This window comes from Plecotus auritus (genome assembly GCF_963455305.1).
Source record: "Plecotus auritus genome assembly, chromosome: 4".
In the NCBI taxonomy this organism is placed as follows: domain Eukaryota; kingdom Metazoa; phylum Chordata; class Mammalia; order Chiroptera; family Vespertilionidae; genus Plecotus; species Plecotus auritus.
Genome location: NC_137775.1, coordinates 150,669,174 through 150,696,789, shown reverse-complemented (window position 1 = coordinate 150,696,789; position 27,616 = coordinate 150,669,174). Strand labels below are relative to the sequence as shown.

The following is a 27,616-nucleotide window of genomic DNA, read 5'->3' as shown; positions in this document are numbered from 1 at the left end:
CCTCTTTTTTTGAGGGTGTGATCAAAATAGTTAACATGAGATCTTAAAATTTTTAAGTGCTTAATGTTTAAAATTTTTAACATTGAGTATTGTTACTGTATTGTGTTATACTGTGTTGTACAACGTACCTGTAGAAGTTATTCATCTTGCATAACTGAAACTTTATACCCATTAAACAGTACCCCTATAATTTTTCCTCCCCTCAACCCCTGGCAACCACCATATTCCACTCTTTGATTCTATGAATTTGACTATTTTAGATACTTCATATAAGTGGAATCATGCAACATTTGTACTTCTGTGACTGGCTTATTTGACTTGGCCTAATGTCCTCCAGTTTAATCAATGTTGTCACATATGGCAGGATTTCCTTTTTGGCCACTGAGGCATTTTATTTGCATGTGCATATTGTATCCCTAGAAAAAGAATCCCAGGATTTTCTCTCCTGTGTGTTTTTGTTTTGCTTCTTCATGGTCCATGATGCCTGCGGAGGTTGTCAGTGTAATGAAACCAAATTGACAGGATGGAAGTAGGTTGTTCTTCCATTTTTCTAGATCTTTGAGTAGCATATCAAATCTGAGGCTGATCACTCCGTACTTGTTTAACCTGCCCATGAGGATCAAAACAATTTTCCCAGCTCTTTGATCATTAATGATTTCAAATTTGCCAATGTAACCATCCTTCATTGTCACAGAAAATGGACAATGACTTTGGAGCACAGCCTAACAAGAACCTGGCACTTGCCTCTCTGTTTGGCATTGTTGATCTTCTTGAGAACATCAGCCAGGACATTCATGCACATCATTATGGAAGGATGGTGGAAAGAGCCAGAATTTCCTTTTATGAAGGCTGAATATTATGGGATAGGGTTAGGGCTATGTCTTACCTGTATATATCCCATTTTCTTTATCCATTCATTTGTCAGTGGACATTCAGGTTGCTCCCATATCTTGGCTAATGTGAATAATGCTGCACTGAACGTGGGAGTGCAGATATCTCTTTTTAATATTCCAATTTCAGTTCTTTTGGATATATACCCAGAAGTAGGATTGCTAGATCATATGGTAGTTCTATTTTTATTTTCTTGAGGAACCTCTGTACTATTTTCTATAGTGGCTGCACCATTTTACATCATTCTTACCAACAGTGTATAGGTTCCCCCGTTTCTCTGCATCCTCATCAAAACTTGTTATCTTTTTGATTTTTTTTTGATAATAGCTATTCCAAGAGGTATAAGAATATTTTATTGTGGCCATCTGCACACCATCTTTGCATAAATATCTATTCAAGTCGGGTTATTTGCATTTTTGCTGTAGAGTTGTAGGGGTTCCTTATATATGTTAGATATTAACCCCTTATCTGTTTCAATTCTTCTAAGGAAATTTTAGCTTATTGTAATTCTTCTCCATGCCAGCCTGCCTCTCTCTCTCTCTCTCTCTTTCTCTCTCTCATATATACTTATATATATATATTCACGTGAAGCTTTGATATAGGGATTCTTGCTTTTTAAAAGATAAAAATAATAGTGTTTTTTTGTTGTTGTTGAATTGAACTGAATAAGAAATTTATGGAGATTGAAGGAAATAGTAACAATATCTAGAAGGAGAACAGGTTTTGTGAATCATCTTTTTATGAAGCAATTTATATCTAGGAACCTAGATTTGTGGCTTTCTGCATAGAATCTGGGTTTTTAGGTTGATGATTCTCTGAGTATTCCCTCCCCCCCACCCCATTTTTTATTGAATTTCTGAGTCTTTCTTCAGCCAGATGGTTCTGTAGGCAAGGTGCCATCTGACCAGGCAATGTTTAGTTAGATTATTTAATTGTGTGTTTATTAAAGCTTGCTCTCTCTGGCAACATATTGTACCTTTTTAAAGTGTCTCCTTGGCAAACTGCTGAGTTGTGGTGCTGATTATTTTTTCAAGTATATCACTGGGGCTGCCAGAGGTAACTACACAAGCATGTCAAGAATAGGGCTTCGTTACCTTTGGACCTCACTGCACTCCTACCATAACTGCTTTTTATTTTTAAGCCTGATTCTTTATGTTTGCAATATTTGGAGTTGTCCTTTGGAGTGATTGTCATAGGTGATCTAGTGATTGGTGATTGAACTCTGAATCCCTTCACTGAGTTGGGTTATCTTGGAGAGTACCAATAGTTTATACCTGAAAATTGGTAGCCATGTCAGGACCCCATTTTCAGAATGTGGTTAGGTAACTTGAGAAGTCAAAGATCAATGTGGCTGGCAGAAACGTGGGCGAATTTGTGGTCCTGTGTATCCACTGAAGGGGATGGAAAACAGGTAAGACACAGCCCTAACCCCATCCCAAAAATGAACAGAATACTAACTCCATCCAAAACTACCCAACATACCAGGATCACATCCACACTGGACAGCACAGATGAGGGTAAATGAATTGTCAAAGGAGTCAGGAAGAGTCCATGACCATTATTTTCAATGCAGGTATGTTTGGCCTCCCGGGTCTGTTTTTCTCCTACGAGCTCTGATTATGTTGACACTACCCATCAGCACTGAAGCATATAAGCACCATTAAATACATTGGCATGACCTCCTCTACCCACCAGGTTTACCACTCATACATCAGGCAAATGGCTCATAAATGCCTAGAATTTAAAAATACCTACCATGTCATCCAAGAGAAAATTCAGAAGCATACAAGACAAAAGAAATGGAGGTTGGCCCTAGGTGTTTCTCTTTAACCAACAAGGACATCCTAATATATAAAAACCCTGGGTCATAACAACTGGTAACGACCGAGGTACAACCAACCGGAAGTCAGTCCTGCAGTCCTGCAATGCAACCCAGCGCTGACTGCTTCTGCTGCAGGCGCGGTGCCCCAGTACTGACTGCTGATGGGGCTGTGAATCAGGGCCACAGAGAGGCCTGAAGAGAGAAGCAGGGACTGATTTGTTGCCTCTGTGGCAGCTTTTGATCAGCACTTGCCTCTCTCTTTCTCTTCCAGTCTGGCCAGCAGCCATGCCTCCATTTCTCTCTAGGCCGCCAGGGGGCTGCTGATCAGGCCCGCCTTTCTGATCAGGCCCCATTGATAGGCCCAGAGACGCTGACTGGCATAGAAACCAACCAATCAGAACCAAATCTGGGTGAAGTGTGAGGAGCCAATGGCTGCCTAGGAGGTGGAGCTTTTGATGCTGACTGGCATAGAAACCAACCAATCAGAACCAAATTGGCTGGCAGAGGAGGGCAGTTGGGGTGAAATCAGGCCGGCAGGGGAGGGCAGTTAGGGGCAATCAGGCAGGCAGGCAGAGGCAGTTAGGGGCGATCAGGCAGGCAGGCAGAGGCAGTTAGGGGCGATCAGGCAGGCAGGCAGAGAGGTTAGGGGCGATTGGGCAGGCAGGTAGAGGGGTTGGGGCAATCATGCAGGCAGGCAGAGGCAGTTAGGGGCCATCAGTCAGGCAGGCAGGTGAGCGGTTAGGAGCCAGCGGTTCCAGATTGTGAGAGGGATGTCTGATTGGAGAGGGTGCAGGTTGGGCTGAGGGAACCCCCCCTCCATGCATGAATTTCGTGCACTGGGCCACTAGTACAACTATAAAATTCCTTAATCCCAGAGCAGCTCTGACTCTTGACCCTGGTACATGGTCTAAGTGAGGGGTCTGGAACCCTACCTCTGTTTCCAACTAAGGCTGTCCTAACAATATTCTGCAGATTGTTCATGAAAGTGATCACAGAGTTATTCTGCAGTGATCAGAGGAAGAAGAATGAGTGCATTTCTTTTGGGAACTGAAAGAGTAATAGAGGAGTATACAGGGAGTACCAGAGAAATTATAGTGATAAAAAGATGATTTATCACAATCTAGCATCTGGATGGACTTACTGAACTGAAATGTAGATTAATGCAGTATTATCACCACATAATATGGGTTGTTTGCAAATTAACACAATCTTTGGACATTTCACAGAGGGTAGAAAAACTATCATTTCTCATGCAGTTAAACACTCACTCTGAACCTTGATTTCTTTGGTGAGTTTCTCTTCTCAGGTGTGTTCTGTATAGTGGAGAGACAGATACCAGCCAGGGGACTTTTCTCACCAGCAGAGCTGCTGTAACGTGCCTGCAGAGTGACTTCATTCATTAAGGAAATCCAAGCATGGTGACTCTGGCCGGGTGCACATCCCTGTGGAAAGCAAATAGTAGCATTGTTTTTGTGTGTGTGTTGTCAAGGACAATAATATGTGTGTTAGTTAAAGCGAGTGCTAGGTTGTGAATCCTCTGAAATCCCTTGAACTGTGTGTTAGTTTGACAACTACTTTTTGCATGTGGGAGAAGCCACTCCTCAGTATGTAGAAATTTGTTATATTTGGATTATGTTTAAAGGCATTTTTAATTTTAATTTTAATTTTATCTGCGTACCTGTTCTGGGTTGGTTATAGAATACCTTCTGTCAACCTAGCATTGTTCTTTTAAAATAATTTTTAACCATGATTTCTAAGTTGCAATCATCGTGTTTATTAAATCATAAATATGGACTGGCAGGATGTAATTGTGAGAAACCTGGTTTAGGTAGCTTGGTAATTTTTTAAAGAATGTCATAGATGTGGGAACCTTTCTAATATTTGTTAATTTGAATGTACGCTATGGTTGATCTGAAGTTTTCTGCTGCTTAGGCAGCTTTTGGTTTGTTTATTGGTGATAGTTGTTTTTGTTTTTAATGCCATATTGGTCATCTGGCCAAGATATGGTGGTCTTGTGTATGTATTTGTTCTCAGCAACACTTAATAACACTTACGTTATTAAAACACAGGTTGGAGTTTTATAGAATTCAAACATCAATTCCCCAAGCTTCATGGATAGGAACATGGTATGACACAATGGATAAGAGCATTGGTTTAGGAATCAGAGTTCTTGAGTCCAACTCCAGCTTCCCTCCTTATTAGGTGTGTCCTTGGGAAAGCTATTTAATCTTCCTAATCTTTGGTTTCCTCTTCGTTAAATGGGAATATTAAGAGTATCTACCCCTGACTGGTTTGGCTCAGTGGATAGAGCATCAGCCTGCTGACTGAAAGGTCCCGGGTTCAATTCCAGCAAGGGCATGTACCTTGGTTGCGGGCACATCCCCAGTGGGGGGTGTGCAGGAGGCAGCTGATCGATGTTTCTCTCTCATCGATGTTTCTAACTCTCTATCCCTCTCCCTTCCTCTCTGTAAAAAATCAATAAAATATATTTTTAAAAAAAGAGTATCTATCTTATAGGGTTGCGGTGAAGAGTAAATGAAATAATCCACTTAACATAGGGCCTGGCACACAGTAAATTTTCAATAAACTTTTATTATTTCATCTCTTAACATTTGCACAGGCTTGAGAAATGGCACCTAGAGTTAATTCTCCTTGTCTGGTTACTGTATTTATTTTAAGGAAGTGGTAAAATGGCCAGACTTCTAGCCTAGTATTTCCTCTTTTATATAGATACTTTTACATTTTTAACAATCAAATTTATATCCAGGCAAAGTTGAAGATATAAAATTTAGAAACAGTTAATTTCTTTATTTTATAAGTCTTTTAAAAGGGGGTTTTGCACATTGTACAACTACACCAATTTTTTCACTCTCACCCCTCTTAATATCTCTCCTGCAGGTTAATAGCAGCAAAGCAAGAAGAGAACGAAGACCATTTATCTGCCCTTTGATTTAATCTGAGCCTCTTGACCCTGCTCCATAAAGCAGGATAGTTCATCTTCTACAGGAGGTGCTAATGAAAGTCAGTTGTTATAAGACATTGTTCTTATCACCAGGAAGGTTTATTAGTCAGTGCCTGCGCAGGGGGACACAGGGTAATTGGACAAAGCTGGATATTTATTTGATAACATGCCTTGTAGGTCAGTTTCTATGAATTTTTCCTCAAGCGGCCTGGGAATTACTGCAAAAATGAAAAAAAAATTCTTTGGACTTAAGAAGTAATTTTCAGTAGAAATTGACTTAAGGGAAATCAGTTGCGGTTGTGGTTTCTGCTCTCTGATCATTTGGCCCTTTACTCCTGTAATGCAAGGAGGAAGGGTCCTGGTGGAAAAACAAAGATAAAAACATAATCGCTGAAGATGTGATCACCAGATCATGCAGAGCTGATTGAGTTCTTTCTTTATCTATACAACCTGTGAGTAGAAAGATTCTTCGACAGAACTGTTTGTAGATCACAGTTTTATTTGGCAATCATATTACATCCAGGTCTAAGCACCATTAGAGTATGAAAAAATTTTTCAGACTTTATCATATTTTTCTAGACTATCAATTCAAAATAACATGCTTGCTCTGATTAACTCCTACTAATAGATAAGTAAATTCTTAACCTTAGGAGATTTTTAGTTTATAGAAACACAGAAAAACTGTCACATTAGGGACAGTATTGAAATCTGTAGTTGTTATTTTGCATTTGGGTCTTGATTGCAACCTTCTCATACATTTTATCCTTTTTCTACAACGATTTTTTTAGTGATTGAATACCAAATTGCATGAGCTTTGGTCTGAAACTGCAGTGTGGGGACTTCTCGTACTGTTGGGGTAGACACTAGGAAGAAGCTGGGTCTTTCTCTATAAACTCTGATACCTTATGGTAATCTGAGCAAAATAAAGTATATAAATTTTCCTCTCCAGTGATCTTTAAGATTCATTTTCTCAATACTGAACTTACAAAGACAATACTTTCGCTAATTGGTCAATCAAAACAGTTATGAATGAAAACTATTGAACTACCTTAGTGATTTACAGAATTACAAGTTTCTTAACTTCAAGAAAATTTTCATCTAATTGGTCTTACAAGGCAAAAAGTCAGTGAGGTTCTTTATAAAGCAAGGCCACCATTGTTCTCTAAATCTTCCAACCCATTGTATTTTCTTTTCTTTTCAAATTGAGATGTATTTGATACATAACATTATAATAGTTTCAGGCATACTGCATAATGGCTTGTTACATGTATATAATGAAAAATGATAGCTACAATAAAACATTCATCACTGCATAGCATTATGATTTTTTTCTTTATTCTTGTGATGAGGACTTTTGAGATCTGCTCTCTTAACAAACTTCAAATATTTAATACAGTATTATTAACTATGATCTCCACACTGCATTACATCCCAAGGTACAATGACATTCTTTTATTATTGTTTCCTTTAGCGCTCAGTAGTGTTTAACACCAGTGACTACCCCTTATTCTGGGAACCCTAGGATGGTACTCCTCTTACCTTTTTGACTTCTGTATTCTCTAAATAGAAATTTCAAGATTCATATCTTAGGCATATTCTATTTTCTCTGAAACATTTATTTTTATAAAAATGCTTTTAAAATATTAATTTTGCTTCCAGTCAAGAGTTGGTAAATGCTGTGCTCCCTTCCTCCCAGGACCACATTAAAACTGCAATGAAATTACAAAACAACCATCATTGAGAACCACTTAAAATCTAGCTGAATAGAAGTCTTATAAGTAAGAATATAAAGAAGAAACCATGTTGAGACTGGTAGTGAAGCATCCATCTTATATAAAAACTGCTGTTTGAAATTTTAACCCTGCTATTTTGGCTTCTGTAAACGCTTGCTTGCTTAAATAATAAGGAAAATAAGACTACTCCCATTCCAGAGAGGCCTTGGACTATGCCCCAGACAGAGTTGTCAGTGCTGACACCAGGTCAGGCCTTGAGATATGGTCTCATGGCCCCTTCCCAGCACATAGGCCTTCTTTCCCAGAAGGCCCGGAAGTCTCATTTCAAATTTGGGAGACAAAAGAGCTAGGAAAAGTATAAATAGAAAAGGTTTCCTCCATGTGAGGGGGCCCAGAATTTGAAAGGCACATTTTTCTCTGGCCCTGCCCTTAATAAAATGTAACTCCCTTTCTCTAAGCATGGCTTGGTTTTTTTCCGGTCTTCTATAACAGTAGGAAGGGTAGAGATGTGGAATGGACTGATCCCACAACCACATAAGAATTAGGAGGGATATCTCAGCTGCAGAGATCCTCCATGAGGAGTGAAAAGTCCCAGACTCATACCAGGCTCCAAACCCAGGGTCCCAGTGCTGGGAAGGGAAGTCCCCATTAACTGCTGGCTGTGAAAACCAGTGGAGATTGTGGCTGGGTGAGATGGAGAGCTGCTGGAGTCACAGGTGTTCCTTTTAAAGTGCCTGCACATGGACTTACTCACTGACAAACTCACTGGTTCTGAGCTCCAATGCTGGGGCAACTGGCCAAAAGGTACCAGGAACATATGGGGAGGAAATGAATTGTCTGGCTTCAGGGTAAAGGATGGAGGGATAAGTTTCTTCTAGACAGAAGTCATTGCTGGCAGAAGCCATTGTTCCTTTGTTGAGCCCTCTGGCACCATATCTGAGTCTCCATCAACCTAGCAAGCTCTTGTGATTGCTTGAGATCTTGCTCAACCCAAATTGAGGGGGTCCACCCAGGCCATGTGCAATGGCTTTTTCATGTAAATGGCCTGTTTTGGCTCATGCTGTGGATTTTCTTAAAATCTCCCAAAGATTCATAAACCCAAAGCAAGCAGCATCTGGCCTTGGTATGCCCCATACCTCTTGCTAAGCATCCCCAAATCTGGCACTAGCAGCAGCTGGCATCATTTCCCAGCTTAACCTCTCCCAGGTACCTAAAAGCCCAACACAAGTGGCAACTCTCTGCAGATCACTTTGTAGCTTATACCAAGTGGCCCCAGGCAGGGCACAGACAATAGCTGACCTTGGCCTGCACCACCAGTATTTCTCCTAGGATGCCCCAGAACCAACACACCAGTGGCCACCTTCAGACCACACCAGAGTACCTGCTAAAATGAATCCTGTTCTGTAGGGTCATCCCCTATACATTACTGCCAATCCTCACAACCAATCAGCCAGTGGGGCAGTCCCTCCCTTTGAAGTGTCAACAGCAATCAAGGCTTAACCACAATAGGAAGAACACACCTGGAGCACCTGGCTCAGGTGACCAGGAGACTGAGCCATTGGGTACCACCTACTACATAGGCCACTCTACCAAGACTCTGAGATGCAGCAGCTCTATCTAATTCATAGAAACAAAAGCAGGGAAGCAGCCAAAATAAGAAGACAAAGAAACATATCTCAAAATGAAACAATTGAACAAAACTCAAAAAGAAGAACTAAAACTGGAGACAAGCAATCTACCAGCTGTGGAGTTCAAAACACTGGCTATAAGCATGCTTAATGGTCTTAGTGGGAACTTCAAAAAAGACAGGAAAATAAAAATAGAGATAGAAATCATAAAAAAAGAACCAGTGAAAAATCCTATATAATAAAAGGGGAAAATGCAAATTGACCCTAACAGCGGAATGACCAGGAACGACTGGTTGCTATGATGTGCACTGACCACCAGGGGGCAGATACTCAACGTAGGAGCTGCCCCCTGGTGGTCAGTGCGCTTCCACAGGGGGAGCACCACTCAGCCAGAAGCCAGCTCATGGCTGGCCAGCGCAGCAGCACTAAGGATGTCCGACTAACAGCTTAGGCCAGCTCCCCGCCATTAGTCGGACATCTCCCGAGGGCTCCCGGGCTGCCAGAGGGATATCTAACTGCCAGCTTAGGCCTGATCCCCTGGGGGAGCAGGCCTAAGCCGGCAGGTGGACATCCCCCGAGGGGTCCCGGACTGCGAGAGGGGGCAGGCCGGGCTGAGGGACACCCCCTGAGTGCATGAATTTTCATGCACTGGTCCTCTAGTAAAGAATATAATAACTGAAATGAAAAATACAGTAGAGGGTTTGAATCAATGTTTTGGAAGATAAGATAACAGAACAACCCAATCCAAACAGAAAAAATAATCCAAAAAAAATGAAGATAGTTTAAGGGACCTCTGGGTCAACATCAAATGAACCAACATTTGCATCATAGAGGGATCAGAAGGAGAAGAGAGAGAGCAAATGATGAAAATCTATTTGAAGAAATAATGATGGAAAACTTCCCTAACCTCATGAAGAAAATAGATATACAAGCTCAGGAACTGCAGAGAGTCTAAAACAAGATGAACCCAAAGACACATCAAGACACATCATAATTAAAGTGCCACAGGTTAAAGACAAAGAGAGAATATTAAAAGCAGCAAGAGAAAAGCAGTTAGTTACCTACCAGGGAGTTCCCATAAGACTGTTGGCTGATTTATCAACAAAAACTTTGCAGGTCAGAAGGTATTGGCAAGCCCTACCCAGTTTGGTTCAGTAGATAGAGTGTCAGCCTGGAGACTGAAGGGTCCTCGGTTCAACTCCGCTCAAGGGCACATGCCTGGGTTGCAGGCTTGATCCCCAGTATGGGGTGTGCAGGAGGCAGCTGATCAATGATTCTCATCATTGATGTTTCAATCTCTCTCTTCCTCTCCCTTTCTCTCTGAAAAAAATAAAAAAATTTTTTTTAAAAAAAGAAGGTATTGGCAAGAAATATTCAAAGTGATGAAAAACAAGGATCTACAACCAAGATTACTCTATCCAGCAAGCTAATATTTAGAATTGAAGGACAGATAAAGAGCTTCCCAGACAAGAAAATGCTAAAGGAGTTAATCACCACCAAACCATTATTACAAGAAATGTTAAAGGGACTTCTTTAAGAACAATAATAAGAAAAGATTAAAAATATGAATAATAAAATAGCAATAACTACATATCTACCAACAATTACTTTAAATGTAAATAGGTTAAATACTCTAATCAAAAGACATAGGATGACTGAATGGATAAGAAAACAAGACCCGCCAAAACCGGTTTGGCTCAGTGGATGGAGCGTCAGCCTGCGGACTGAGGGGTCCCGGGTTCGATTCCGGTCAGGGGCACGTAACTTGGTTGCGGGCACATCCCCAGTGGGAGGTGTGCAGGAGGCAGCTGATCGATGTTTCTCTCTCATCGATGTTTCTAGCTCTCTGTCCCTCTTCCTTCCTCTCTGTAAAAAATCAATAAAATATATTTTGAAAAAAACAAACAAACAAAAAAAACAAGACCCTTATATATGCGTCTACAAGGGACTCACTTCAGGCTGAAAGACACACACAGTCTTTAAAGTAAAGGAATAGAAATAGATATTTCATGGAAAAAGAAATGAAAGGAAAAAAATTGGGGTAGCAATACTTATACCAGACAAAATAGACTAGAACAATTGCTATAACAAGAGACAAAAAAGGAGCCAGCAATTCTACTTCTGGTTATTCATCCAAAGAAACCCAAAACACTAATTCAAAAAAGACATATGCACCCATATGTTCATTTCAACATTATTTACAGTAGCCAGGATATGGAAACAATCTGAGTGTCCATCCATAGAGGAATGGATAAAAAAAAAAGTGGTGCATATATACAATGAAATATGATCCAGCCTCAAAAAAAAAAAAATGAAATCTTGCCATCTGCAACAATGGGGGTAGACATAAAGGCTATTATGCTAAGTGAAATAAATCAGACAGAGAAAGATAAATGCCATATGATTTCACTTTTATATGTAGTCTATGGGAAGAGGTTTAAGGGGGATAGGTACTAAATGTGAAGGAATTAAGAAGTACAAATTGGTAGTTACAAAATAGTTGTGGGGATGTAAAGTATAGCATAGGGAGTATAGTCAATAATCCTATCTAATAAAGAGGGAATATGCTAATTAACCATCACTCCATCACAAAGATGGCTGTACCCACAGCTGAGGTCAAGTTCCCATAAGGAACCTTAACAAGCAATCAGCAGGGACCTGAGGCTACGCCCTCCCCCACCCCCGTGGGGCTTGACAGGAGACCTCAAGGTGCACTTCCGGTCCTACCGTGTTTCCCCGAAAATAAGACAGTGTCTTATATTAATTTTTGCCCCCAAAGACATGGTAGGTCTTATTTTCAGGGGATGTCTTATTTTTCCATGAAGAAGAATACGGTACACATTTATTGTTAAATGAAAATAAAGGAAATTTATTACCTGTATACAGTACGGTAGTACGGTAGTTGTCAATACAAACCAGACAAACTGTGAATCCTACAGTATCAAGAATTTACTCATTTATTCAATGACAATCATGTCATCATCTTCTGGAACATCATCATAACAATCCAATTCCTGAATTTCCTGGTGAATTTCTTGTGACTCCATTTCTTTCAGAATCAGTGGACCAAATCTCTCATGTTTAGCAATAGCACTGTCTTTAAATGAGTACTTCTTGTCAAGGTAGCCTGCTTGCAGTGCATTTGCAATGCAACTGTCAGTGATTTTCTCCCATGAATTTTTCACCCAAGTCACAACTTCTTGCAGTTTAGGTTTCACAAAATTTCCACGCTGATTTCTCTCCATTCTATTTTCAATGTAGTCATTAATTTCCATGCACAAATTGTCTTTGAATGGCTTGTTTATTGCAATATCAAGAGTCTGGAGATAGGCCGTCATTCCTGCGGGAATCATTATCTGATCTATTTTTCTTTCGTGAAGAAATGTCTTCATGTCTTTAGCGCAGTGAGTGCTGGCTGCATCCCAGACTAGCAGACCTCTTTGGCTCCCTCGCATAACAAGCGGCAGCATTAAATCGACCCACTTCCTTATAACTGCTTGTGTGGCCCAGGCTTTTTCAGTTTCAGGAATAAAAACGCCCAAAACACGTTCAATCTTTTCCTTCTTGACCTTAGAAATGATTAAAGGTGGGATTTTAGTGCCATCCAGACGAATTGCCAAAATACAGGAAACACGTGCACTTTCGTAAGCAGTGGAGGGAATGTACGCTAAGGAGGCACCCCGCTGTTCAATTGTTGTTTGAGATGATTGGCCCATAAACACTGCAGTTTCATCCATAGCAATCATGTTGGAAAGATTGTATTTAGAGAAGTCAGCATCATCAATAAAGGACTTGAATGCAAGTGCTCACTTAATAACTTGAGTATCTTCCAACCTAAACCATGTTGTAGATCTTCTTAAAGACAGTTCACTTCGCTGAAGGGAATTATCCAGCCAGTGTTGTGATGCTTTGAAGTCTTCGGGGGCTATGTCAAACTGTGGTGCCATTGCAAGGGCAAATTCTTGAATCTGAGCCCTATTCACAACCAAAGCCTTTGCTCTCCTGTCAACAACCCATTCACAGATCAGGTCTTCCAGCTCGGAAAATAATGGTTGCCGACCTGATCCACACTTGTGCTTTTTAGCATTTCCCTTGTCCACTTGTTCAATGAGGTACCATACTCTGCTCGCCATTTTCGGACCAATCGGATACTCAACATCTTCTCTTTGCAGAAAGCAGTAAGATTTTGGCCCCAAGAGTCTTCCACGATTCCTTTCTTGTACTCCACGGAGTAGCTTTTTCTTTTTGCGCTCATTTCTAGGGGTAAAAAAAAAGGAATTGGGGTATCAAGGTGGGGGGAGGGGGATCACTCAAAATAACACAGGGGGGATCAAAGTGGGGGAATCAAAATGGCACAGGAGAATCAGAGGGGGGATTACCATTTTAGTAACCCCTTTTGATCCTCCTGTGTCATTTTGATTGTCCCCTCTGATCCTCCTGTGTCATTTTGATTGCCCCCTCTGATCCTCCTGTGTCATTTTAAGTGATCCCCCTCCCCCCACCCCGTGCCACAGAACACCTTCAACAGACATCCCCCCTACCCCTTTATCAGACATTTACCCCCTGGGGCCTGCCTGGGGACTGTCACTGGGCTTACTGAGGCCTGGATCTGGGCTGGAGCAGGGTCTGCCACTGACTGAGAACCTTCAGTCAACATGAAGGCGGCTGCGAGCATCAGGTAGCGTCACCAGAGACAGACCAGCACTCACCACCTTTGCCGCGTCCCGTCCGCTCTAATCCTCCTGTTCTTCTACACGCATCTGCGAAAGTCTCCTCTCTCCCGCCCCGCGCTCACCACTCACTCCGACCTCCTCTCCGCCTCCACACAGCAGTGACACAGGACTTCGCGTAACGTCACTGGTTGCTAGACGCCAGTCGGGGCGGCCCTAGCAACCAGTTTACGGTAAATTAATTTTCATTCTGAGACAGAGCCTGGGGCCTTATTTTCGGGGGATGCCTTATATTTCACTCAGAAGGAAACCTGTAAGTAGGTCTTATTTTCGGAGGATGTTTTATTTTCGGGGAAACACGGTAGTTCTGGGCTAGGGGACCTCAGGCTGCTCCCCCTGCCCCAGCACCAGGCTGGGGGACCTCAGATCACGCCCCTCACCCAGAGGGGCTTGATGGGGGACCTCAAGGTGTGCTTCCCGTCCTGGTGCTGAGCTAGGGGACCTCAGGATGCTCCCCCGGCCCCAGCGCCAGACCCGAGGACCTCAGGCCACACCCCCCACCAGGTGGGGCTTGACAGGGGACTTCAGGACGTGCCTCCCACCCTGGCACCAGGCTGGGGGACCTCAAGCCGCACCCCCCTGCCCCAGCACCGAGCCAGGGGACCTGAGGATGCACCCCCTGCCCCAGCGCCAGACCAGGGGACCTCAGGTTGCACCCCCCACCTGGTGGGGCTTGACGGGGGACCTCAAGGTGCGCTTCCCGTCCTGGTGCTGAGCTAGGGGACCTCAGGCTGCTTCCCCCGCCCCAGCACCAGGCCGGGGGACCTCAGTTTGCGCCCCCAACCTGGCAGGGCTTGACAGGGGACCTCAGGCCACGCCCCCCCACCCAGAGGGGCTTGACAGGGGATCTTAGGCCATGTCCCACACCTGGCGGGGCTTGACGGGGTATCTCAGGCCATGTCCCACACCTGGCAGGGCTTGACTGGGGACCTCAAGGTGCTGGGCCAGGACACCTGAGGCTACGTTCCCTGCCCGGCAGGGCTTGACAAGGGTGGGACTAGCCAGGTCTGGATCTATCCCAATAAGGGGGGGCTCCGGCTGGGTCTGGGTCTCACGTGATTTTGAGGCACATGTGGATGGGCGGGGACTTGACTCTGGGTCCCGTGGTGTGCCCCAGACTCTGACAGGAGGAAGGTTTTCATATACATTTTACTAATTTTCTTTCATCACTGACACTTCTATTATAGAGAAAGGGCAAATAGCAATATTAAATTATTTCCTCTAATTAACCCCCTTTTAATGTGCATGAATTTCGTGCACCAGGCCACTAGTATTGTAATAATTATGTGTAGTGTCAGATGGATATTAGAGTTATCAGGGTGATCATAAGTTGTATAAATGTCTAACTACTATGTTGCATACCTGAAACTAATATAATATTGTATGTCAATAGTAATCGAATATAAAACATTTGAAAGCCCTGGCCAGAGTGGCTCAGTTGGTTGGGTGTCATCCATGCACCAGGAGGTTGCCAGTTAGGTTCCTGGTCAACGGCACATGCGCAGGTTGCAGGCTCAATCCCTGGTAGGGGGTGAGCAGGAGGCAGCCAATCCATGTTGTGCTCTCTCTAAAAATCAATAAACTATTCTAAAAAATTATTTTTGAAAAAAATCTTTAAATGTTACCTTACATTTTTCTATCAGTCAATTTAAATAAATGCAAATATCCACTTATCTGAAAGTAGGTGTTCCGGATACGTACGATATTATGTTGGACTCTGTGAAATTACTCTTTTTGTAGGTGAGAAGTGGTCAAATATTGGCAATTTCTTCTTTTTCTTTTGTATTTTTATTTGCTTTCTCTACCACTTTGTAGCACATCCATCTTCTGCTGTATAAATTGAGATATCATTTACCTTTATGCTCTCTATCACATTTTAATGAAAAAAATCTCATTTTCAACTAAACAGATTTATTATGATATTGTATTTTCCTCCTCAAGTCATGTGGGTAACTTTTATTATAATTAATATGGTACAAATATTGCAAATGAATATGATATCCTTGAGTTCAGTAAAATAATTTATTAGAATCATAGATATAATTAGCAGATTTTTTTTTTTTTTTTTTTTTTTGTCTTCTGAGGAGTATTGAGTAGTGAAAAAAAGAAACTCTTTTCCTTCTGGTTTTTTTTTTTCAGCCTATAGTTTATTCATTTCTGTCTGCAGTGCCAGAATTAGAAATAATTATAGCCAACTTTCAAGGTCTCACCCTGTAGCAGGTTCATCTCCTTCCTTGGCAGGCACCGACGGTACTTTATATGATGACTCTATAATTACCCAGTTTTGGTAAACATGCATTATTTAGCCAATACAGCAAAATGGTTCCTTCAGACCATTACATTGCAGTTCATCAAGTAAATAGTGATTTAGCTATTTATATGAAAAAAATGTGTGTTATTTTGTTGATAGTCTTGTCAATCCACAGCATTCAGCTAATTCCCTATTACCCTTTATGATTATTTTGGAACCTCTTTTTGAAAAGCATTACTGTACTGTATGAAAACTGTACAGTGCTCTATTTCAATGTAAAAGTCACATGGCGATTATTTTTATAGCCATTTCTATTATGAATAGTATCTCAGTGTTAAGAGATACTGACACAGTACCCAGGCTATTAATATGAATTGGTTTGATAGAAAAGAAAATGGCTTGATTGCCTTTAAAGAATGGAAAGAAATGATTTCCATTATGGCAATGCACATAATGTTTAGACCTTTTCAAAAGTTTTACTTGATCATTTAAGTCTGGAATAATTTAATGGCAGAATTATAAAACCCATTTAAGAAGATATGCTGAAGTGTCTGTTGCTGCTGTCTGAAACCAGGTGTGCACAGTGAATCTCAGCTTTAATACAGAGTTAGTTTCAAAAACCAAGATGCCTTTCTGATTAAAATTAAGATGATGTCTATACTTATTTTTGAAAAGGATTTCTTTCCTTCAGGATAAAATTACATTGTGAGCTTTGGGGTATTTTCTCCTGAGGGACAAGAGCTTAGAAACAGACTTAGAAGTCAAAGAGAATTCCATGGAGACAGCGGTAAGGAATCTTTGCTCTCTTTTTTTTTTTTTTTTTTTTTTTTTTTTTTTTTTTTTTTTTTTTGTGGTGATGCTTCATGCAAAGATTTCTAGCAGAGCAATGCATTAGGATGTAGAAAGAGTTTCTACCCACTGTAATAACACGCCTCCCCCGAGAGACAAAAACACTGCGGTGCTGGGCCTTGGTGAAAAATGTCATACCGTTTCATGCTTCTTCCCCTGATAGCATGATGCTTATATTGAGCATAGGTGTGACAGCTTAAATATATTTAACAAATTTCTGCAGGGCATAGGAATTTAGAATGGAATCATGCACATGAGGACTTTGAAATGGAGTCCCACAAACCACATCAGGCCTTGCTGTAGTCAATACCTCTAGGAAAACAGGGCAAAGAATAAAATCTCGGTTGCTCCTCACATATGAATGAACAGTGCTTCATATCTCAATGTGTCTTTTCAGGCCTCAGTGTGAGCATTTGCCTTAATTCATTTCTATTCTTGAGAAAATTTCTTCAGTCCACCTTGCTGATCTATGTGATTTAATCACAGCAGAACTGAGTTTGAGGACAAAGGGCTTTTTTCCATGGTGCTTTCCCATCATCCCTTGCGCTGACAATAACCTCACTCTCTGCCTTCTCTCTCCAGCTAGAAGGACTATAGGCTGTGTTCCCTAAAAATGGTGAAATGTTAGTAACATTTTCTATCTTAGATGACCATTTGTTCGATAATCAGGAGTGTCTGTGCCTGGAGTCTCCTGGTTGGTGGCACAAGAGAAGGACAGTTCCTTCACACTTCAGGCTGCTTCCCTTAGCTCATACTTTCTGGCTTTGTTTTTACATTTTCGTCTCTCATTTGAGTGGAAATATTCAAGGAGAAGAACCAAATGAAAACCTTATGAATGATATGATATGGCAGTTGGTTTTCTGTGATTTTTTTTTTTCTTTCCCCCTCAAAACATATTGTCTTCTGAGTTTTCCTGAGGACTCTCAGGACAAAGAACCTCCCAAACTGATCAGCAAAAATCTAGAGAATAGGGAGAGGCACAGAAAAAAAAAAAAAAAAAAAGGAAAACAATTGTTTCACTTATAGAGCTTGCATCAAAAGTGCCATGTTTAGCAATAAAAGACCCTTTTGTGACTCCTGAATATTAAATGGTGCCTTTTAAGAAGTAGTTACAAGAAATGAAGTTACCCTTCTAGATAGGAACAAAAAGAAATAGGGTGGTGGTCTGTGCTCTGTGTTTGCCCTCATGACTTCCTTGTGTATACCCTTTCCTCATTCTGCAGTGAGCTCTTTATCACTATCTCTCTGAAAAGCCTTCACTAAAGAGACAAAGCAGAGTGGAAATGAATGGACAGGCTCTTATAAACCCACCTTTATTTCTTCCCCTTACCTTTCCATGTAGGAAGGTCCTCAGAGGTGGGAGACTCATAGGTGGACCAGAGCCCTGAGCAAGGTGCCCATAGCTCCTTCTAAAAATTCAGTGGAACTAGGACCAGAGAGAATCAAAAATAGAATCGGAACTGTAGATCTAGGTTTTTCTTTTCTGGATATCATATGCATATAGTGGCTAATTAGTTTTTTTCATAGAGAGTGTCGGAGAAGAGAGGACAGTACTCATGCAGATTACAGGTTTTAAAAATTGTAAAACCTGTAAAATTACAGATTTTAAAATGTTTTCCTGGCAATAAGCTGGCAAGGCTGGAAAATGAACTTGGCTGCCTTATTCAAAGTTAAGACAAGTGAAGGAATTGGAATCAGTGAGGCAAGCCAACCAATTATAAGTTGATTGAGCATATCTATTTATAAAGTACTAGGATATTAGGGAAGGAGGCATGCCTTGATGCTGGTGATGAAGAGTTTTGTTTTATTCTGTTTGTTTCTAGTGAAATAGATTTTTCTGATTTTAAAAGTAATATGTACAAAAACAAACAATACAGAAAAAGTATGAAGAAAGTAAAAATTGGTAATCATCTTAGTACACACAGATGATAACTGAACATTTTGGTTAAAATGTCCTTTTTTCCCCCTATGCCTATATATATATTCAAAAATGGGCTGTAGAGTATATATTCTGTTTAAAATACCTTTATTGTTTTGATAAAAGTGACCCATGTTTTATGTCATGCATGTACAAATGGTCAGAGTGAAAGCAACGTGGGGGAGGTGGAGGAGCATCAGACAGTCCCCAGGCAGACCCATTGTTTGTCTCCCTGAAACCCTCCACCAAGGTCAGGTTGTGGTAAATAAAGCAGGCAATCAAAATATGTTGTAAGATTGGTCTTCACCTGTGAAAAACAAGAATTATTGTCGTTGGGCACTCAGAACTGGGATTCTGCTAGTTCCTGCTTGACTCACTGCATCCTCACCTGCCACAAAGTGTAGCTGTCAAGGGTATCTAGAGTTAGTATCCATACCATAAGAAAGAGCAAGAGTCCACATGTAGGCCTGGGTTCTAACCGTAGCTCTGTTATTTATTAGCACCCCTGTAGATAAGTAATTTAACCTCTGTGAGGGTCAGTGTCCTTACCTATAAAATGGGGATAACAACTCTATCCAAGGTTATTGGGATAACCCAGCGAGGCCATGTATACAAAATACCTGACCCAAGACCTTCACATAGAATGAGCTCGATTAATTTTTGTTTCCTTTCCTACCACATTGCCTCTCTAACCCAGAAGTGCCTCTCCTTTGCTTTCACTAAAAGACATGAGGGCCATAATTGCCAAACTGTTTAATTCCTATAGGACCCATCTAAAAATGTATAAATTACTTGGAAACTGTATCCTTTGGTTTCATGGTCTAGTTCAGTGATCGGCAAACTGCGGCTCGCGAGCCACATGCAGCTCTTTGGCCCCTTGAGTGTGGCTCTTCCACAAAATACCACGGCCTGGGCAAGTCTATTTTGAAGAAGTGGCGTTAGAAGAAGATTAAGTTTAAAAAATTTGTCTCTCAAAAGAAATTTCAATCGTTGTACTGTTGATATTTGGCTCTGTTGACTAATGAGTTTGCCGACCACTGGTCTAGTCTGTAGTCTATGAATGCTGAATGCAAAGGAGAGGAGTATGAAACCTGTTTCTTCCTTCTTGTTTTATTAGCTGTGATCCATTAGCTGGCCTCCTTATTGTGCCTCTGTTATTTTTTACCTCAGAGCCTCCTCAGTATTTTTCCTTTGTAGTTTCATTTAATTTTGGTGCACAAACTAGGTGTGGAATGCATGTTTTTACTTTATCACCAGCATCAACATTGACTTCTGGCAGCTCTGTTCACCAAAAATGGATCTTGTGCTTTAAAAATGTACATTAATTAGTATTTTGCTTCTAATGAGTTATTGGTGATGAGGCAAATTAATTGAGTTGCAAAATACTTATCTCGGGTCTATAATGTGCAAATCAGTTGATTCACAATTAATTGAAAAAATTTTTACCTTAGAATTTGGACAATGTATGGCAAGCACTTTAAAAAACAATCTAAAACTTGAGTCATAAAAAAAGAGGGACTTAGACTTTGAATTCTGTATATTTAGCACTTATTTCTCTCAAACTGCTAAGAATTAGCAGTTCAAGACAATGACAATATCCTATCTAATAAAGAGGGAATATGCTAATTGACTGTCATGCCCTCACAAAGATGGTGGCACCCACAGCCAATAAGGAGGGAATATGCTAATTGATCGCCATGCCCTCAAAGATGGCGGTGCCCACAGCCACAAGATGGTGGCGCCCAGGCCCCTCAGCCCTGCCGGGGCGGCAGGCACGTGGCATGGCTGGGCCCGCCCCCAGGCAGGTCCAGCCACTCAGCGCACCTGCCTCCGGAGTCCCCCAGTCCTCTCAGCCGCCAAGGGGCGGCCTGAGGTGCAGGCAAGTCTTAGATATTGGCTGCCCAGCCAACACCCGAGGCTCAGGCAAGCCTCGGATGGCAGCTGCCCAGCTGCCCAGGGTGGGCCTGAGGCTCAGGCAAGCCTCGGATGGCAGCTGCCCAGCTGCCCAGGGTGGGCCTGAGGCTCAGGCAAGCCTCAGATGGCAGCTGCCCAGCTGCCCAGGGCCGCCTGAGGCTCAGGTAACCAGGGCCGGCCGAGGCTTGCACTGCCGGCAGTGGCAGCAGCAGAGGTGTGATGGGGGCGTCGCCTTCCCCTGATTGCTGGGTCGCCTCCTGCCCCTGAGGGCTTCCAGACTGTGAGAGGGGGCAGGCCGGGCTGAGGGGACACACACCGCCCCCGCACAGTGCATGAATTTTCATGCACCAGGCCTCTAGTATTCCTTATAAGATTGTATAAATATTTAGATTATTTGTAAGAAAAAATACTGGAAAAGTCAAAGCAATCTTTATTTTCATATGTCATTGCATGCAATTATTCATTGGTAATTATTTTATAGTTTAAGTGTTCACAATGGGAATTTAGTTAGTTGATTATGACTTCTATTTTTCTGTTGTCCAAAACAGTATGGAGCAACTAAGTGCCAGGAATACTCTTGTTACCTGTGTTTGTTACTGTGACTATAGAGTTAATTTTCAGTAAGTTGACTATTATAGTTCTGCATATATAAGTAAAGAGTATCTTTTGGGAGGGGAAAGAATCTTTTGCAATTTTATGTACTCTCTGAATAAAAAAAATCTAAATTTGCACATACATTTAACTTACAAAGTTATATTTATACAATGTAATGCTTTAAGTTTTGTAAACTCAAAAATTATGACTAAGTAGCTGACTTGAGAGAGAGCTAATAAGTAGCTCTAAGAAGAACTTGAAGTTTACCTATAAGATTGAAGGGTGGACGGTGGGGGGGGGGGGTGGAATGCATAGATGAGAACTAATGAAACACATCTTTATAAATAAAAAGATTTGAAATTGAAAGAATAGATACACAACAAAAGTGTGTTCAATCTGTAGTTTAAAAAAATCCCAATATGGCCTGGCTGGCATGGCTCAGTGGTTGAGCATCAATCTATGAACCAGGAGGTCACAGTTTAATTCCTCATCAGGGCACATGCCTGGAGTGTAGGCTCGATCCCCAGTGTGGGGCATGCAGGAGGCAGCCAACCAATGATTCTCTCATCATTAATGTTTCTATCTTTCTCTCCCTCTCCCTTCCTCTCTGAAATCAATAAAAATGTATTATTTAAAAAAATCCCAATATGTAAAAACTAAGTTAGGAGATATTGCCAAAGATGGTAATAATTATACAGTGGCTTCTTCTTTTATCTTTAAGATTATTTTCAGCTTTATCCTCAACTCATTTTTAAAGGACATCTCTTCTACTTTTTTAAATTTGTGTGCTATTATTGGCCTGTTTGCTCTCAGCCATCCTGTGCTGGCTAGGTCCCAGCACTCTCATTTACATTTCTCACATCCCGATGTCTGTGGGCTTTCCATTAGGTTCTGCTCATGAAAGGCACTGTTCAGGGATTAGGAGGTATGGTGATGGCAGCTGTCTGGTTTCTGGAGGATTTACAACAGTGCACTGGAGGTAACAACAGCATTGTTGGTGTTAGCCACGGTGTGGGATGGGGGCAGGAGGGATCCGGGCAGCAAAGCTCTCAGCAGCAGACTCCTGGGCTCCTGTGCCCACAGCCAGGCTGGAACAGCCAGAACCTGGCAGCACAGACCACGGCTCTGAGAGAGCTTCGGCTCCTCCTGCCCCGGGCAGCAGTGGTTCCTATAGTTACTAATCTTGGAGTAATTTTACCTTGTCCACATTTGCTTCGTAAGTGCTTCCAACACCTCTGTAACCAACTCATCTATTAAAATTTTTTTTTTTAAATATCTAGAATGGTCCCTGTTTTCTGATCAGTTCCTAATGAAAAGTGTTCAACACCCCTTTTAAATACCACTCGTTATCTGTTCAGGTGTCTACATTCTAGTATGTTAATGTACTCTGTAAATTTTATCTGAAATAACATCTTTAAACCCTAAGTGAAATTTTAGCCTTGGACATTAAGTTTTATTCTGAGTCTTCTTCAAAGATGAAGTGGGCAGAAATATTGGTCTGAGATCAAAATTCATGATATAAACTGCCACCATTGACCATCCAAAGAATACTTATTTTAATGTTTTGCTATGGAGGATGTAGAAGGCAAGAATATATAGGGATCCAAGTACTTTTAAAACTAGCTCTACCCATCTTATTCCTAACTGCATCATACATCCCCTAAGCTCTAGTCCTGAAAACTGGCAGAAGTGTATCATTAGTGACTGATATTGAAGAGGAAATATGTAGCTAGAGGCTTATTTACTTGTCTTTTTATTCCAGGATTAATAATGGATCTAAAATTTGAACATGGTGTTTTCCTTTTTGCATATGATTTTCCATGGAAATGTTAACCAAAAAAAAAAAAAAAAAAGACTCCATCTTTATTGCTTAAACAGATTTACAAAAAATTACATCAATCACACCTTTACCCAGAGAAAATTTACATATCTGAAAATTTACATCTCTTAAACTATTGTTATTGAGAGTGTGCTAAAAGCAAACAAAAACCTCAATATTATTGGAACTATGGGTATGTTTCTGATTTCACTCTTCTAAAACCATGGTTTTGGGAGACCTTTTAGAGGCTAGGATACATTTGAATGAAAGGGAATTGAAATGAGTTTGAATTGAACTGCAGAAGTCATCACATAAATGTGTTTTTAGACAATACATCTTTGCTCTTTCCCAAGAGAGTGGGAAATATCAACATTGGAAACAGGAGAAATAAGTAGTCTGTGTTACCATGTTTCAGACAATGGTGTGTATATCCTAGTCCATTCAGGCTACTATAACAAAATACCATAGACTGGATGGCATATAAATAACAGAAATTTATTTCTCACAATTCTGGAGACTGGGAAGTCCAAGATCTAGGCATGGACAGATCCCAGGCCAACTTCCTGGTTCATAGCTGTCATTTTCTCATTGTGTCTTACATGGCAGATGGTGAGGGTCTCTCTGGTGTTTCTTTTATAAGGGCACTAATTCCATTCATGAGGGCAGAACCTAGTCACCTCCCGAAGGCCCCATCTCCTAAGGGGTTAGAATTTCAACATTTTGGGGGAACGCAAACATTCATTTTATAGCATTATAATGCTAGTACTAAAAATATCCAGGTAATTTGGGACAAGCTGCTCTTCCGCTGCTAGAAAGAGACCAGCATATTTTCCTCCCACAAAATCTACAGCGTCTAGGTAAGTCCACATGCGGTTGTTAGCCCTTGTTCAGCCACAGCTCTGCCAGCATTTCCATCAGTCCTACCCAATTGAAGCAAACTGGCTTTCATGTTGTTGATTTTAGTTAGGCCAAGACTTTACAGATAAATGGAACCTAGCTATAATTCCTGCCTATGGATTAAAAGCGATTTTAGTTGGAATGGAAACCTTCTGTTGAGAATCAAATGGAATCATGTTGTAGGACTCCATATGTTCCAGCAGCATACTGTTTGCCCAGAATCACCATTTAAGTTCTAGTTCCTATTTCCATTTTTTTTTCCTTTCTTGAGAAACATATTTCCGTCCCTTCCCTTTAATTCTATCTACTTCCCTCCAAAGTGCTCATCACTGCTAGGAATTAACTCATCGCAATGATTCTACACTGGTCAACTCCATTATTAACATCAATTTCCTCTTCAGTTTCACGCTGGCATCCCTTTTCCCCAATATTCTGTAGAACAAAATGGTTGTTTTTTATTTGCATCTATGAAGTCCAGTGGTGTAAGTTAGTTGTAAGACAGGGCAAGGGTAATGACTTTGAGTTTTTTGTTATTTGGTGGTGTCAATAAGATTTGTTGAAGAGTTAGGAGGGGAGGCATTCCTTCTACTACCTGCCTCACATGGTTGATGTGACAGTGAAACAAGAGTATATTGGAAGCAGTAACAGATAATGGAAAGAACCTAAGTTTCTGGGAGGGACAGAAAACTTCAGCTTAACTCACATCTCTACAACTCAGTAACATAAGGTCTCCTTGAATGTCAGTTTCTTCCATTATGGGTTAGCCTCTCCTTACTGTTCTGTGTTTTTGCCTTTCCACATTAGTAGTAAGGGGTAAGTCTTCATCCAGCTCTCACTCATGAGAGATGGATCTGTCAGTATTCAGTGCACTTGAGATATTGCAAACAGAAAGATTTAATACAGCAAATTAAGTGTTTACAAAATCATTGAAAGGTCTAGAGGAGCAGAAATCATCTGGACTATTGATTTCAAGCTTAAAGTAGCATAGCTGCAACCCAGAGGTCAAGAAGCTTCTACTGCTCTCCCTACTTCCCTGCCTCAATTGCCTTGCTCCTTTAAAGCTGGTGACTGACACTGATATATGGAACCCAATTACTGAGGTCGTAACTACCTATCTCGCCAGCAAAAACTCACATGGGAACATCTCATTGGAAGAATGTATATTGCATCCAGAACTCTAGCTGCTAACAAGTCTAAAAATGCAGTTTTTAATTGCAAGACTGGGGTGAGAATGGAAGCTAGTACCAATAGGTTCAGCTTGGGAGGCTGGCTGATTTATAGTGCCAGATCATCTGGAAGTTTCCAGAAACAAAGGGAGAGAATAATGACTTTGAGTTATAAACAACCAATAAATTGCATGCATCATTTGCACCCTTGCAAGTGACAGCAAAGACGAGAATATCTGCTGTCAAACTTAGAGTTGTATAGGCATGTTTCAGCATGAAGCATTTTCTGTGGAGAATAACAATTCCCAAAACTAAGAAGGACTTGTGGAAACAATAAGGAAGCCATCTCACTTGGTTTCAGCAGCAGCAGCAGCAGCAGCAGCAGCAAAATATCACATTCTCGTCCTGCAAATGAGTATTGTCACTGTCTATAACAATTATTATATTTATTTATTTATTGTCTAAAGTTTTACATATGTCTTCTTTTTCCCCGCTTGCTCCACCCCCCCGCCCCAGCCATTCCCACCCTGGGCAAGCCCCCACCGCCCCAGTGTCTGTGTCCATTGGCTATGCTAATATGCATGCATACAAATCCTTTGGTTGCTCTCTACCCCCGCTCCCCTGCCATTTGTCTCTGGATCTATTCTTTTTTTTTTTTTTTTTTAAATATATTTTTTTATTGATTTTTTACAGAGAGGAAGGGAGAGGGATAGAGAGTTAGAAACATCGATGAGAGAGAAACATCGACCAGCTGCCTCCTGCACACTCCCCACTGGGGATGTGCCCGCAACCAAGGTACATGCCCTTGACCGGAATCGAACCTGGGACCCTTCAGTCCGCAGGCCGACGCTCTATCCACTGAGCCAAACCGGCTAGGGCTGGATCTATTCTTGTTCATCAAATTATGTTGATCATTATATCCCACATATGAGTGAGATCATGGGATATTTATCTTTCTCTGACTGGCTTATTTCACTTAGCATAATGCTCTCCAGTTTCATCCATGCTGTTGCAAATGGCAAAAGTTCCTTCTTTTTTATAGCAGCGTAGTATTCCATTGTGTAGATGTACCACAGTTTTTTAATCCACTCATCTGCTGATGGGCACTTAGGTTGTTTCCAAATCTTAGCTATGGTGAATTGTGCTGCTATGAACATAGGGGTGCATATATCCTTTCTGATTGGTATTTCTGGTTTCTTGGGATATATTCCTAGAAGTGGGATTACTGGGTCAAATGGGAGTTCCATTTTTAACTTTTTGAGGAAACTCCATACTGTTCTTCACAGTGGCTGCACCAGTCTGCATTCCCACCAGCAGTGGACGAGGGTTCCTTTTTCTCCACATCCTGGCCAGCGCTTGTCGTTTGTTGATTTGTTGATGATAGCCATTCTGACAGGTGTGAGATGGTATCTCATTGTTGTTTTGATTTGCATCTCTCAGAAGATTAGTGACTTTGAGCATGTTTTCATATGTCTCTCGGCCTTCTGTATGTCCTCTTTCGAAAAGTGTCTATTTAGGTCCTTTGCCCATTTTTTGATTGGATCGTTTATCTTCCTTTTGTTAAGTTGTATGAGTTCTCTGTAAATTTTGGAGATTAAGCCTGTAACAATTATTATTGCCATCAAAGATATTTACTAAGAATATTCCATGGTGTGCTCTGAACTGAATTACAAGTGCTGTTCCTGACTTCTAGGGTCTAAAAGAACATTATCACATACACGGAAAATAAACCAAAAGTACATGAGTGTACCCTATGGAGAGAAATATTTTTCTCATTGTGTATAGTGTAATGAACATGCATCAGGCATACGATGAATGAGAAAACCATGGGAATTGTCTTCAATGTTTATAAACAGAAATTGTCTTCTTATTGGTCAGGAATGGTTTGTGGAAAAGCTGAGATTTCTTAGACTCAAAAGAAATTGAGAAAATTTCAAGGCAAAGGGTGGAAAGGTATCAGCTGGGCTGGGAACAGAAGGGAAAGCAGTGTTCTGAATGTGACGTGTAGGCTGCACAGAAAAGCTCCTACTAGATCCAGATTATGGAATTGAGAGTTGAATGAAAGGGAAGAGATGGAAAAGCCTGAGAAACTGCTGTGAAAAGAAAAGACTGTCACAAGGGATTGTGCCTGAGTTCTGTTGGAGAGGCAGGGTGGTTAAGGACATGGAATCCAGGGCCAGTGTTCCTGGGTTCAGATTTCAATCTGGGACTCAGTACTTATGGCGCTTGGTCAAGTTCCCTATCCTCCTGTCCCTCAGTTTCCGCATCTGTACAACAGGGAGCAACAGGGTTGTTATCAGAGTTCAGGGAGTTAATAGTTGTAGTTGCACAGAGTGAGCACTGAAGTGTTGGATAACAGGCTGGTACTGTTCCTGGGCCAGACATGGAGATGGTCACAGAGGTGATCTGCTCTGACTTAGCCAAGGTTAGCATGAGTTGAGA

The 27,616-nt window shown here is 41.3% G+C and overlaps 1 protein-coding gene and 1 pseudogene across 4 annotated transcripts in view; one reads left to right on the top strand and one right to left on the bottom strand.

Annotated features, from left to right (window-relative positions):
- Nucleotides 1-27,616, top strand: part of LHFPL3 (LHFPL tetraspan subfamily member 3) — a 529,678-nt gene that overhangs the window by 93,003 nt on the left and 409,059 nt on the right. The window lies entirely within an intron of this gene.
- Nucleotides 417-805, bottom strand: LOC308247190 (small ribosomal subunit protein uS8-like; annotated as a pseudogene). Its single transcript has one exon. The product of its transcript is annotated as a small ribosomal subunit protein uS8-like (transcript).